Here is a 14,236-nt window from a genome sequence, read left to right on the forward strand (position 1 = left end):
ACAAACCCAGTCATAAACATTTTTTGGGTACAAATTATTCATAAATAGGTAACATGTATTTTAGCATTATAATAATCTCAAACTATTCTTTCTTTGGAAACAATAACACATTCGTTTAAGTTTGTTTAAATTTTTGGAAACTCAAAATTTCAAAGTTGCCAACAGAAAGATCCTCTTGTTCAGATATCATGACTAGAGAAACTGTTTCCTCTTTCTCCCTCCACCTCACTGAAATTCAGGGAGAAAGCAACAACTACTTAAAATTAACAGTGAACTACAACAAAGGGAATCATATCCAATAATAAGCATACAAGTCTTAGGTCGATACACCTGCCACCCCTCTAGTAGAGCTCTAGAAAACATTTAAGACGAGAACAGAAAGACATTGGGAGGGGGATTAACATAAGGAATAGAAAAGCCAGATCCATTCTAGCCACAACCACCCCAATCCTAATCCCTGAGTCCTTCCTGCCTACAGGGTTACAGGAAGCATGTGCTTTAAAAACAAACTTAAAACCGAAAGAATGCTGCTCTCTAAGGAAACTAAAACTTCCAAAGGAAGCTCACAAGTCTCTTCCCAGAGTGCACAGCTCTCCTTACTGGAGGCTACTGGTTCTCCATCCATCACTCAAGTGGGCCTGTCCACGCACATGGTGCTCTGGATTAGTCCTGTCATTCAAGGAGTCTACTGAGAAAAGAAATCTATGAAAATATGGAGGAAACTCTCTAGCTACTCCCATTAGTCAGCCTAGAACCTAAGTTTCATAATACCAATTTGTAAATGTTCTGCATATTGAAGAAAACCACAATACAAAAAAATTGTATCTAACTTTGCCCTAAATAAGCTTTCTGGAGGACACACTATAAACAACAGGCAGCCATGAAGAGGTTCAGTGGGAAGCATAACCATTTGTTAAGGCTAAATGGCAGTAGGGATCTGACAAACAAGGCCAGAAAGATGGGCAAGTATGTAGGAAACTGGAAGAGGCTATAATGTACTACAGAGAGCTTAAATCTGGCCTTTCTGATGGAAGAAGTGTAGGAATGTAAGTAGACTGAGAAAACAGAAATGAGTGGCATCATGCACAATTGAAATAACAAATTCATGCCAAATGCATGATTAGACTCCTTTATATTCTATGTAAGGACCATCCTAACAAAGTCAAAGGCCAAGGTGACCACAGTATACAAGAGTGGCGGATTGAATGGTACATAAAAAGATGATAAGGGCATGTCCACAGGCACATAGGGAAAACTCAAAAGCAAAAGCTCTAATTACTTGACTATCGTCAGCCTCCATGTCACCATGTTAGAACTGAGATATAGTCAGCTGTGGTGGTACATGCCTGTAAATAACAGCATGCAGAGGCAAGAAGATCCCAAGTTTGAGGCTAGGCTATACTACATAGTGAGATCATGTATCAGAAAAAAACAAAAACGTGAGCCAGGTGGTGGCGGCGGCGGCGGCGGCGGCGGCGGCGGCGGCGGCGGCGCACGCCTTTAATCCCAGCACTCGGGAGGCAGAGGCAGGTGGATCTCCGTGAGTTCCAGGCCAGCCTGGTCTATAGAGTGAGATCTAGGACAGGTGCCAAAAACTACACAGAGAAATCCTGTCTTGAAAAATGAACGCCCCCCCACCAAAAAAAAAAAAAAAAAAAAAGCCGGGCGGTGGTGGCGCACGCCTTTAATCCCAGCACTCGGGAGGCAGAGCCAGGCAGATCTCTGTGAGTTCGAGGCCAGCCTGGGCTACCAAGTGAGTCCCAGGAAAGGCGCAAAGCTACACAGAGAAACCCTGTCTCGAAAAACCAAAAAAAAAAAAAAAAAAAAAAAAAAAAAAAGAAAAATGAGAGAGAGGAAGGAAGGAATGAAGGAAGGAAAGAAGGAAAGAAGGAAGGAAGAAAAGTGTTTGCGTCACAGTATTTCCCAAGGCTGAGATAAGGAGTGCTCATTTAACACCATGGTCCCCAGTGGCATTCCAAAGACTGTCTACCCTACTTGGGTCAAGATATCACCCTTATTAGCATTTGTTCTTCATGGTCTCCTGTCAACTACAGGCTCATCCTTTTCAGATTTTTCTCCTTTCTCAAACTTTATTTAGCGCATGTTTTATAAAGTTAGTAAGTGTCTTCTCCTTAGTACTTAAGACACATGCTGCAGATCTCCTCAAAATGTAACAGGGGCTGACATTCAAAGGATAGGAAAAAAGCTATTCAACACTGTCATTACAGTCAACCACCCATGCTTTCCCCACAGAGAAACACATAGACTCTATCTATCTATCTATCTATCTATCTATCTATCTATCTATCTATCTATCTTTTTCTAGATTTTCACATGTCCCACAGTTTCAGTATTTTAACCATACTCTCTTCAAGGCTAGTGGCAAGATATTTCAAAGTTATCATTCTATGGATTTACATGCTGCTAAACAGGAACTGAGGTCCCCCTCCAGAGCTCTCCTTTTATGAGAACTTAGTATTTTTACTTATAGCGCACTATATAAAGACTTTAAGTGCCATGGGGGAATTTTCTAGGAGACAGAAATGCTCTGACTGGAATGGAGTTATATAGTTGTATACATTTGCTACATCTATTACCTATAATCAAAATGTAAATGTTGTATATTAACTGGATCCTCCATGTGATTTTTTACAATATATATTTTTACTTTATGTAAAATATACTTTACTTTATGCTGCAGAGCAGCACTGGGGACATTAAATAAACTTTCAGGACCCAGCAAGATGAGTCAGTGGGTGTCACCAAGCTTGATAACACAGGCCCGCACAGTGGAAGGGAGAAGTGATTTCTGCAGGTGGTCCTTTCACCTCCACCCTTGTGCTACGTCACCTTCCCACTCACCCCACCCCCACCAGACAATAAATAAGTAAATGTTAAAACTTTTAAGAAATTTCATTTTTTCTCCTGTGAATGTATATGAGATGATAAGGGAAAAACTACACCATAACAAATAAATACTGTAAAATCCTGAGCAGTTGGATCGTTTTAAGAGAAATGATTAGTGAGACAGCTCCTCAGATAAAGGTACCTACCACCAAACCTGACTGACAATCTGAGTTTGAGCCCCACAATTCCTATGTGAAAGGAGAGAAATGGTTCCTTCTAGTTCTCCTCTGACTTGCATGTACATATGACAGACACACATGCTCACAGTAAATAAACACAATAACAAAATAAAAATTTTTAAAAAACCACAAAAATACAGAACTTTTTAGGAAGTATGACAGCAATGCGGCAAGTTATACTACAGACAGACAGAGAGACAGGTGGATAGTCCTTCTGCCTTGCCACCCCATCCTTGAGGATGTATCTGAGAGCAGTAAAGCACTAGAGCATAAGGCACATCAAAGTTCACTGCAAGTCTCTTAAGGAGGCTGAGAGCAAACACTGGAAGGCCCATCGATAAAGAAATGGCTGCTGCATGAAAAGCATAATGAAAAGGAGCCTATCTGCTTACTCACTGGAAGGAATGCCCCAAACAGAGCAAAGGGAAAACCGCAAGTTGTAGATTCACAAACAACACTATTCCCTATCTTTTAAGTAGTGTGTCAAAAGTGTTGTTACACATTCAAGATGAATGTGCAAATGTCACTCAGGTGATTCATTAATCCCAAGCCTATGGAAAGGGAATGATACACGGGTGAACACTACAAAATAGTAGCAGCAGGTCAATCCAGGGGAAATATTAAACCCCAGCATGGCATGCCAGACAGCTAAATGTGGGTGGGGTAGGCCTGCATGGTGTGCTGAAACGGTTAATAAAATCAACACAGCAGATGTTAACTACAAGCTGATGCTTGGCCTGTGTCAGAAAGTTGGATTTCAATAGCTTTCATTCCCTAATTGGGGACTAAGTACTCAGTGCCTGAAATGCACAAGCACTACAGTTCACCTTACGCCTCCTCAAAATATGATACAGGACCAGACTCCAAGAGAAGCCTTGAACAATAAATAAACAATCCTTTTTTTAAAAGAATCTATTTGCATTTATTTTATGTGTATGGATTTATGCATGTGTGTCTGTGCACCACGTGTGTGCATGGTGCCCGGGGAAGTCAGAAGAGGGCTGGCTTCATATCCTCTGGAACTTGAGTTATAGGTGGTTGTGAGCCACCATGAAGGTGGTGGGAATCGAACCCACCTCCTCAACAAGAGCAACAAGTGCTCTTAAATGCCGAGCCATCACTCCAGCCTGAGGACAATAAATTTCTAGCAAGCCCTCCTCTGGCAAATGTCTTAAACATGTTTCCCTTTGATGCTGGGAAAATTAAGCCTATCTTCTGTAACTGCATGGAGTGGGACTCTGGAAGCTGACACCGAGTTTCCTCAGTGATTTAACCTACATTCCTCGGTTGATTTTTTTCAATTTCCTTTCCTTACAAGGAACCTGGAGTGAGACATACTCCCTGACAGGTAGGAAGACAGAGAGAGGGGCTGAAGACATGAATTTCCAAGATGGACGACTTCTTCCTCACTCTCCTAGCCCAAGTTTAAAGCAAAGGCCTTGTGGGCATTTTTCTCCCTCCATTAGTATCCCTGCTGAGGGCTAATTAGCCATCCTATCTTTCTTCAAACTGATCAACCCTAAATTAGCGGAAGAAAACACTTCAAAAATTTTAAAAATCCTCACCACTCAAGGAGAGGCTGGGCTTCAGCTTCCAAAGTCCCTACTTTGCTTTGCAGAGTCATTTGTGTGTGCTTGCTGTGTGTGCTTGCTTGCGTGTGTGTGTGTGTGTGTGTGTGTGTGTGTGTGTGTGTGTGTGTGTGTGTGTGTTTCCTCCCTCCTAACAAAAGCCTTTATTGGATGAGTCTGTCTACTGTGTTTGAGAATTTCCCCACTTCTATTTGTCATGCTCAAGATTTTTTTCCCTGCCTTTTAATTATTTACCTGACAGAGAAAGTGAACCTGATCAAGACCCCTGGACAGCAATGACCGACAAAATCACGAACATTCCACACAACTACATGCTGAGTCCTGCAGGTCTTCCTCGTGAACTGTAAAACCTCAAGAGGCAGGGTTTCTCTTTTTTATTTATTATGTATACAGCGTTCTGTCTGCCATGTACGCCTGCATGACAGAGGTGGGCATCAGATGCCGTTGTAGATGGTTGTGAGCCATCATGTGGTTGCTGGAAATTGAACTCAGGACCTCTGAAAGAACACCAGCACTCTTAACTGCTGAGCCATCTCACCAGCCCAAAGAGGCAGGATTTCTACAGACAAAAAAAGCTTTTCCAGTTAAGAAAGCACAGAATGACATGGATCCTAGGGAGCAGCATAAAGACTGACAGGTTAACAGGACTGACACAGACTGGAATCTTAGAAAAGAAAGAAAAGTATGGGGTAAAAATAGGCAGCACACTGTACAGTGCGAGGTAATCCAACTGAATGCCCAAACCACACTGCAAAGAAGAGCAAAGAGGAGCTGCAAGCCAGTCAACTGTCCTCGGGAGAGCGGACAGTACTGACACAGCATACAGCACACATAAGAACACACACTTCTGGTGACCAGACTTGAAAGCCCAAGTCTGAACATGTGGCTGAGATGTCGGAGAAACAAGGAGACAAGGACAGGTGGTTCTAGTTGCTTTAGGAACAGAAACAGGAGGTAACCTTTCTGATGGCCCAGTCAGCAGATCACCTTCACACACAAATCAACTGCATGCTCAGCTCGTTATAAAATCCCTATCACATCCGCCAGAAAATCATCTGCCCTCCTTTTCCCTTACATATCCCACCCATTCCTCTTGACTTTCCTGTTTCCTTCTCCACATTTTCCTCAGTCTTGATTTCTGATAATCAATAGCTAGTCTGTACTACTCAGTAAGTCACTGGTAACCTAACTAACACCGGCAGATGGTAGGACAGAAACCCAATCACAGCAAAAACTGGTAAGGGAATGAGACAGCTGGGTTGGTTTACCCATTATCTCCTGCGGTAAAAATGACAGGAACAGAAGAAAACTAATGTGGAAAAAAAGGAACAAAGGTAGCAATAAAAACAATTATGAACAAGGGAATGTGGCAGATGATTTTCATCACAATAGTAAAAAGGACAGAAGTAGTTAAGGGGAAAGCGATGTGAAAGGAGGAGGGACTCTAGTATTCAGAGGTGGAAGGAGACCAGCAAGAAGGAAGAACAGAGAATGGGGAAGACAGTGAGGGAGAAAGATGAAAACAGCAGACTGACATACATGCATGAAAACGCCATAACCAAACAAAGTATTTTCATGCAAACTTTGAAATATTAACTGTGAAAAAGTCAAACATGGTAACACCTGCCTGTAATCCCAGCAGTTTGGAGGTATAAACAGGGGGATCAAGAATTCAAGGTCAGCCTCAGCTACACTGAGATTTCAAGACACCAGCTTGAGGTACAGGATACCCTCTTTCAAACTCCTAAGGAAAGACAAGGAGACAATAGGCAAACCGACAGCAGCAATAAGGCTCCAGGTGAAACAAAATCCCAATCTTACAGGAAGCTCCCATTACTCCCAGAATTTGAGCAATAAAATAAGTAACATTTATAAAGGATTATAAGTCTTTGAAAAATAGGAATCCATGATTTCACACTGATGTGGATGGACAAACAAGTAAATAAAGAATAAAGACAGATCTTCACTGTAAAATATACACTGATGAAAAAAATACATACATGTTCTCAAAGTATGATGAAAGCTGACGTACAGTTAACATGCGTGGCAACGAGACGAAGTGACTTCATGCATTTCCCCACACAGAGAAAAGCACCTCAGTCCTCTATGCTGCTCTTGTCCAAAACACAGCTCTGGACTTAATGAGGAACTCCAGGCAAACAGAAAGAGAGGCAACCTACAAAACAGCCTCCTCTTTACACACCAAAAAACCCGCACAACAAAGACTGCCACCCAGTTCCAGAGTACAGGCAGCTAAACCAAATATAACCTGTGACCTTCCATTGACTCTCCAACCAGAAAAAAAAAAAACAAACTTTTCTTTTTGCCTTGCTGTGACAAACATTACTGAGACAATACATAAAATGTTAATAAGGTCTTCTCATTAGCAATTATGAATGTCAGCGCTATTTCCCCAACTATGAGAATGGCATTGTAATTACTAAGGAAAAATACCTTTGATTTTAGAAAACACAAGTTTTTAGGGGTAGAAGAGTATCTTGTTACATGCAAGTTGCTCTCAGGTAGTAAAAATAGTATGCATATAAAAAGGGAGAAGAACAGTGAAAGTTTAGGTTGAAGAAAGTTCATCAAAATGGATATCTCACCATCAGGAAAGCAGCACTCTGTAATCTACAGTGCAGGAAATATTTATTTTGGACCTACAACTCTGAAATACAGCACTAGGATCATTCCCATCGACTTTAAAGACATTCTTCCATAGCTTGTCAGGTACAAGGCTATGGTAAAGCTTACTCAAACTCTGTTCTGCCTACCTAAATCCCTAAATCCCACTCCCCTTTTGAAGCTTAGCTCAATTACTACTTCCTTCACATTTCTTTCCAACCAGTACAAACCTCACCCTTGACCTTCAATTAAACAATATACATGGTCTAATTATTTTAGATGTTAATCTCACTGTTCCAAAAAGGACTAATTACTGGTCCAGGGACAAAACCAGTTCTACTTGAACTGTACTCCCTGGCAGAGGGCTCTTCATTAGACAACAATTCCTACTTCCTTCCTTTACTAAAACTCCGTAACTGTACTCCTTTCACTTCTTCCCACCCACACACTAATTCTTCAAAGACCAGATCAAAGCAGCCCTTTCTAAGCACAGCTTGCAGTGCAGAGTTGTGGGGCCCATGTCAAGAGGAGGAGAACTTAAACCTCCAGCAGCAGCTTGTGTGGCCTTACAAAGGTGTTTAGCATCTCACAAACCTCTACCCTAATGACTGAGGTCCAACTGTACCTCCCTGAAAAGGCTGTTATGAAGACTACAGAGAAAGTACTAACTGAAGGCACATAGTAAGTATACACTAATCATTAGCTACATGAAACTCACTGCAAGACACTGGGAATGACAGGCTACGACAGAAAGAAGGCAGAGCAAGAATAGAGAGAAAATGGGATTGAATACATAAAAACAACTCTTAAAGCACAATGCGGCATGTGATACACCCCAAAGCAACAGCTAACACCCAGGTTCCACGTCAGATACCACATACCAAAACCACATAACAATATTACAGGAAGAGCATAGATTTACAGCCATTAGAAACACAAACACACTGGATGTGGTGCCTCACATCTTTAATCCCAGAGGCAGAGGCAGGCAGATCTCTGAGTTCAAGGCCAGCCTGGTCTACAGAGCAAGTTCCAGGACAGCTGGGGCTACACAGAGAAACCTAGTCTCTGAAAAAGAAAAGAAGGAAGAAAGGGAGGGAAGGAAGAAGGGGGGAGAGGGGGGGAGAGTGCACCAGAAGGAAAGAGAGGAAAAGAAAAGAAAAAAGAAAAGAAAAGGGGGCTGGAGAGATGGCTCAGAGGTTAAGAGCACTGACTGCTCTTCCAGGGGTTCTGAGTTCAATTCCCAGCAACCACATGACAGCTCACAACCATCTGTAATGAGATCTGGTGCCCTCTTCTGGCCTGCAGGCATACATGCAGACAGAACACTATACATAAGAAATAAATCTTTTTTTAAAAAAAAAAGAAAAGAGACAAACACAAAAAATTCCAACACAAGGGATTCATCCCAAGAAGGCAAGATTGGTTTAACATACAAAGATCAATATAATACAACGTTAACAGAATGAAGAGTTAGTTACATGATGGTATCAGTATACAAGAGTAGCAATCACAAAAATTTCAAACGCTTCCACCAAGAAAAGCAACCCGACTGGGTTTAGAAGAGAACATCACTAAACTGACAGAGGGCAGTTACAGAAAAGCCCACAGCTTATGTCAGAGGTAACAACTGACTAACATAACCATCTTGACACTCATCTTTCAACACTAGGTGAAACAGACAGACAAAACGACAGGGGCTGGAGACATGGCACACTTGTTAAGAACACTAGCTGTTCTTTCAGAGAACTCTGGTTTGGCGGCAGCTCACGTCATCTGTAATTCCAGTTGTAAGGGATCCAACACCCTCTTCTGGCCTTCACAGGCACAGACATACACCAGGCAAAACACCCATACACATAAAATAACAATAGATGATAATAATAGTAATAATAAATAAATAAAGCCCAAGTGAAAGGGAAGGAGGGCCCACTCAGGCAAACACACAGCAAGATCGTAAAGAAAGATGTACATCTAGCTCTATTCAGACAGCACGGGCTGTGGGTGTGCCTATGATGGAGAACATGAGTAGCATGCATAGTTAAGGTCCTAGTGTTGATCCCTAGTACCAATTAATGAAGTAGATAATTCCATTTCTGATAAGCATCAAAAAATATATTTAGGAATAAATTTTATAAAAGAAGTACAAATTATATACTTAAAACACAGTGTATCTTTAAAAATAAAGGCCTAAATAACTGGAAAGATTCTGTATTTATGAACAACTAGATGACTTAGTGTCATTAAAATGGTGATGTTATCTAAGCTGATCTACAAACTGCTCTTAACAAAAACTCAACTTTTTCATTAAAAATGACAAACTGATCCTAAAACTCACACAGAAATACAAGAGGAACCAATGGGATTCCGAGGGGAGGATGGAGGACTCCCGTGCCTGATTTCAAGCTTACTAACTACAAAGCTACAGGAAGGAAGGCAGTGGACACTGGCCTAAGAACAGCTACAGACCAAATGGTACAGAATCCTGAGACAACGCCCTTCATAATGAGCAACTCACTCCTCACCAGAGAAACCATCTTTCAACAATTGGTGCCAAACAACTGGAGAATTTTAAGAATGAAATTGGAGCCCTCATATCATGCACAAAAAATAACTCTAAACGCAATGACAGACCTAAATGTAAAAACCATACAACTACTGGAAAACCAAAAGAATTTTTGCAACCTTAGAATGAGTACCAAGAGCACAAGCAACAGAACTATTATAGGTAAGCAGACCTAAATATCTGTGTTCAAGGGACCAGCAAGAAGGTGAAAATAACATAGAAAATACTTGTAAATCATAAATAGTATATATAGAGAAATAAATATAATACAAACCTATATTAAGAACTCTCAAAACTCAACAATACAAAATACAACCCCAAAAATGATGTGGTGATGCATGTTTATACACCTAGTATTTGAAGGAGAGGAAGCAAGAAGGTCACAGAGTTCAAAGTCATGCTCAGCTACATATCAAGTTTAAGGCTAGCCTGCACTACATGAAACCCTGTTTAAAAAAAAAAAAATCCATTTCAAAACTTAAAAACAAGCCAGGCATAGTGGTGTACACCTTTAAGCTCAGCACTTCGGAAGCACAGCAGGTGAATCTCTGTTCTAGGCAAACCTGGTCCAGGCCAGTCAGAGTAGCAGTGAGACACTGTCTCAAGGGGGAGGGATCAAAGCTGGACAGACAGACTATAAATAGACATTTCTCCAAGTCAAACAGCCAATAAAGTCCATGAAAAGATGCTCAACTTCATTAGTCATTAGGGAAATGCAAATCAAAACCACAAAGAGATGCCTCCGTCCACAAAGATGTCTGCATTCCAATTAAAAAGACAAGTGTCCACAAGGACGGACGTGTGGAAGTGCAGCTGCTGGTGAAGCGGAGAATGGCTTGACTGCACTGTACACAGCCTGGCAGTTCAGCAATTCCACTCCTTGGTAGATATTCCACACAAGTAAAACATCCATACAAATATTAGAACACAAACGTTAATGGCAGCATTATTCAATCCTTAAGTGAAAACAACTAAAATAACTGAGGCAGACATAAATAAAATGTGACACAGTGCTGAGGACTTAGCAGTGTAGCACATGCTTGGCATTTATGAGGCCCTGAGTTCCATTCCTACCAACACAGACCAAGAAAAAAAAGCTCACATATTTATATAAGTAAAAGATGACAAATGGGATCTGCACAATGAGATGATGATATTTTTCACCCATTAAAAGGAATGAAGTGCTGACAATGATAAATCATAGGTAAAGCTTGACAATGCACTAAATAAGACACACACACAAATACTAAAGAATTCTAGTGTATGATTCCATATTTATGAAATGCCCAGAATAGGAACATCCACTAGAGCTAGAAGGCATACTAAATGATGAGGAGTGACTGCTAAATATTTGGGATTTGGGGAGAGGAAGTGTGAGTGCAAACATGTTCTAGAATCACAGAGGTGATGAGTGTATAAGCCACACACTTCAGATGCATGGAAAATTTGATCGCAATAGTGCTACAATTAAAAAGCTGAGGGTCTGTGCCCATAGTCTCAGCACTTAGGCAGGGACAGTGAGTTCAAGGACAGTGGGGACTACATGATTCGGGGAGGAACAGAGTGGTACCTTCAGAAGAATTTGAGGACACATCAAAGCAGGGCAGCACTAAACAATCTTAGCACTGAACAGGAGTTGGCTCTGACTCCACAGCCATTGAGAAACCAGAAGTTTCCAACAGTTGGCTTACAACAGTGGCCTGAAATGCTAACCTGCAGTAATGCAGAGAAAGTTCACTAACGTTCCTTTCCATTTTTATACTTTGTTTGTGACAAGGTCTCGTGTAGCCCAGATGGCCTTGAACTTGGGTCCCCCTGCCTCTACCTCAGAAGAGCTTGAATTACTGATGCACCCCACTGGGAACAGGACCCAGAGGGCCTTATTCATATAAGCAAGCACACTTGCTTGAGGATTCACAAGAATGCATTTTTCTTGCACCCTTTGCAGCAGCTAACAACAGGTAAAGTGATGCTAGAATGCTCTTAAGATCAGAGTATATTTAGGTACCTGCACCATTTCCTCCTGCTAGCTCACATACGCAATATTCGGGGGACAGAGACACAGGAGAAAGAAGGAACTACAATCAACAAAACACAGATGCCATCACTTAAAAACACCCAGGATCACTGCAGCAAACTGCCCAATAAATGCCATCAGACTGCAATTCACTAAGAAGGGCAGCAAAACAAGTGAACTGGCTCAGGCTTGTTTGTTGTTATACAAAAGCCAATCAATTGCTGTTTGCAGAAAATAGCTTTTAAGGTTCAAAGTATAAAATTCTTCAACTAGGTTCCAATCTGTTTTGAACATTCCACTTAAAATGGGAAGCTGAGTCATTGTCACAGAACACGACTGCGTTACTGCCGAAAATTCAAACGTTTCTCCCTGCTTACAAGAAAGGAAACGCTAGGATCTCTGCTGCCTAGCCAACTCAACAGAGTATGCAAACGATGTTCAAAGTAAGAAATCTTAAATAGAACTTTTAACTCTATTTATGTTCACAGAACTCCTCTTAAGACTGAAAGCCTGCCTCAGTTACATTTTCCTCTTTCTCTTCAATCTCACCTCAACTCTTCTGACAGCATTCTAATGCATACCGAGTCTCTGGTTCTGGGGGTGTGTGTGTGTTTTGTTGCTTTGTTCAAATACATATATTGTTCAAATACATATTCAGTTTTCCAGAGTACTTCTCTTCACCTGCCATACCTTGTACACTCAGCATGAATACCTTGTCTACTCAGCATGAATACCTTGTCTGTGGCCACAATGCCAAGCTAACCTAAATACCAGGCATGATGGTGCAGATCATAATCTCTCAGCTGAGAAGTATAAGCATAAGACAGAGGATCTCAAATTTCAAGTCAAGCTGGTCTTCTTAAGTGAGAATTTGTCTCAAAAAGAAAATAAACAAAAATAGACTACACATTACAAAGCTAACCAATGTTTCATTTTCTTACCAAGTTTAACCAACCACCACTGATCAAAGTCGAAAACAACTCTTATGTCCACCAACAAGGAAGCTATCTTCAAAAACTCTTTTAAAAGTTAGCAATCACAACCATTAGTCAATTTAAAGTAGACTTGTAATTTCTGCAATTTTAATACTTAGGTTTCAGTTTAAACTAAATAGCATTTCCTATAATGAAAGAAACACTAACTAGGCCAGCATAAAGGTGCAAGTGCCGAATAATGCTCGAGAAAATTCCTTTGAAATGATCAAGAACACCTGCAGGGATGTCCTGAGAGCACATACATCACCACTGGTGGGACACTTCAGCCAAGAAGATTTAACCTCAATCTGGTCATCCAGAAGTGATTAGACAAACCCAAACTGAATTATGCAAAACAACTAGTCAAAAATTTGCACTGTCATGAAGGGGGTTGCTAGGACGCTTCAGAGACAAGATAGCTAATGCAACTCTGGATCAAGAAATGGTGAAAAGAAAACCCAGCACGACAACTGAAAGTATGAACCAAACTGTAGTGTAAAGTTAAACATTCCATGTTTGGTCATTTGACTGTTATGTACAAGATCCTCTTTACTGTACAAGACATGATGTTGTATTCTGGAGATACAGTGTAATGACAGAAATAATCATGAAAAGAAGGGGTATTTGCTACCCTAGTTTTGATACTTTGCTTAAGATTACAAATGACTTTTTGTTAAGAGTAATTGTATTTTTAATTATGTGTGTATGAGCATGTGTGCATACAAGCATCTGTGGAGTCTAGAAGAGGCTAGCAGATTCCCCAGAGCTCGAGTTCCAAGTGGTTATGAGCCAGCCAACTCAGGTGCTAAGAACTGAACCTGAGCTGGGCGGTGGTGGCGCATGCCTTTAATCCCAGCACTCGGGAGGCAGAGGCAGGCGGATCTCTGTGAGTTCGAGGCCAGCCTGGGATACCAAGTGAGTTCCAGGAAAGGCGCAAAGCTACACAGAGAAACCCTGTCTCGAAAAAAAACCAAAAAAAAAAAGAAGAAGAAGAAGAAGAAGAAGAAGAACTGAACCTAAATGGAACTTGGGTCCTCTGTAAGAGCAACAAGAGCTCTTAATTACCTAGCCATTTCTCCAGCCCTCAAATGATTTTTTAAAAAATGAAAATTAAGTGGACTTCATCTCGATTTGGAGTAAGATTAGTCCAGTCTAAATGGAACACATGTAACACATGCCGTTTTAGTATTTCCAATCATGGACAATAATTCTGGGGTTGTCATAAAATGAATCTGTAAAAGACTTTACACCTTTCAAATTATACTTTCAGACATATTTGGCATGCCAAAATTCAAGACATTATAAACTATTCTTTTTTATGATGTTCATGTTCAAATTTTCCAGAGTATTGTCAGTTTAAAGCTAAGCCTACAGTCTGT

The 14,236-nt window shown here is 40.9% G+C and overlaps 1 protein-coding gene across 5 annotated transcripts in view; it reads right to left on the reverse strand.

Annotated features, from left to right (window-relative positions):
• Positions 1-14,236, reverse strand: part of Tnrc6a (trinucleotide repeat containing adaptor 6A) — a 175,906-nt gene that overhangs the window by 67,708 nt on the left and 93,962 nt on the right. The gene's annotated exons all lie outside the window — the stretch shown is intronic.

This window comes from Peromyscus leucopus, chromosome 1 (genome assembly GCF_004664715.2).
Source record: "Peromyscus leucopus breed LL Stock chromosome 1, UCI_PerLeu_2.1, whole genome shotgun sequence".
NCBI classification, from domain to species: domain Eukaryota; kingdom Metazoa; phylum Chordata; class Mammalia; order Rodentia; family Cricetidae; genus Peromyscus; species Peromyscus leucopus.